Source organism: Octopus bimaculoides, chromosome 26 (assembly GCF_001194135.2).
Source record: "Octopus bimaculoides isolate UCB-OBI-ISO-001 chromosome 26, ASM119413v2, whole genome shotgun sequence".
In the NCBI taxonomy this organism is placed as follows: domain Eukaryota; kingdom Metazoa; phylum Mollusca; class Cephalopoda; order Octopoda; family Octopodidae; genus Octopus; species Octopus bimaculoides.
In genome coordinates this window covers 2,095,656-2,097,015 of record NC_069006.1, presented here as the reverse complement: position 1 = coordinate 2,097,015, position 1,360 = coordinate 2,095,656, and the positions used below count along the sequence as shown (strand labels likewise).

Genomic DNA, 1,360 nt, shown 5'->3' with positions numbered 1-1,360 from the left:
TGGTGACGGTGGTGGTGACGGTGGTGGTGACGGTGGTGGTGACGGTGGTGGTGACGGTGGTGGTGTTGAAGGTTAGGGCTACCACTTGAGAAAGCTAAGGGTGTGCCCTGTCAAACAGCTGATTGATTCATTTGCCATTCTAACCAAAGTGTCACCACCCTGAATCTGTGGTGACACACAGACATGTACACAGAAACACACGCACACACGAACACACACACACACACATACACATTAACTATCAATACACAACACATGGTGAATATGTGATCCTCACATAAATAGATAAAAAGAAAAAGATTTATATAGCACTATAAATGCTGTCTGGTAGTGTGAGCCTCCATAGCTCAGAGGTTAGAGCACTGGTCTTGTAAACCAGGGGTCGTGAGTTCAATTCTCACTGGGGGCTGCATAACTTTTTTTTTTTGCTATATTTAACAGCTTATAATAAAGATGAACCAAGTGTTTGTTTGGAGTATTTCTGCTGAAGACAAGGAAAGTCGTACTTGTAAATTAATCCAAAGAAACTAGAGCTAGTCTCCATTGGCAAAATTTAATCCATTAAAATTTTGTACATAGGAATGTAAATAAATTATGATAATTAGTTTGCCCTAGACATGGACTCAATACATAAGAGTATTATACAAACATTAAACAGTTGCAAGATATATAAATAAGTGACTCAAGGAGTGAAGGTTATATGCAATGCACTTATGATGCACTCACAAATACATGATGTCTATACATGTGTGTGTATGCATGCATATGTATATATATACTCTTTTACTCTTTTACTTGTTTCAGTTATTTGGCTGTGATCATGCTGGAGCACCGCCTTTAGTCGAAAAAAATTGATCCCAGGACTTATCCTTTGTAAGCCTAGGACTTATTCTATTGGTCTCTTTTGCGGAACTGCTAAGTTACGGGGATATAAACACACCAACACCGATTGTGAAGCAGTGGTGGTGGTAGAGACAAACACAGACACACACACACACATATATACATATATATTCATTTATATATACATTTATATATATATATATGTATATATATATAAGTTCAAAAAAGCACAAAAAACAATAACAAAAGAAACAACAAAGTGAGGACGTGATATGGATAGTGTTATTGGACGCTCGGGAAAGGAAGGAGTGAGAGTATGACGTTTCGGGCGGAGCCCTTCGTCGGAAAGACAGAAAGTTCGGAGAATGGAAAAACGGAGGAAAAGGAAAATGGCATCGATGCCCACGAGGTTACATTGTGAAAGGACCGGAAAAGGAGGTGGTGGGGGAAAAGTTCTTTCTAAGACAGGAGAGTGAAAAAGGGAGGTATATATGTATATATATATATATATATATAT

The 1,360-nt window shown here is 38.2% G+C and overlaps 1 non-coding gene across 1 annotated transcript; it reads left to right on the top strand.

The window, feature by feature from the left end:
• The first annotated feature begins 336 nt into the window (after positions 1 to 336).
• Trnat-ugu (transfer RNA threonine (anticodon UGU)) lies at positions 337 to 409 on the top strand. Its single transcript has one exon. It is a non-coding gene; the product is annotated as a tRNA-Thr (tRNA).
• The last annotated feature ends 951 nt before the right edge of the window (positions 410 to 1,360 follow it).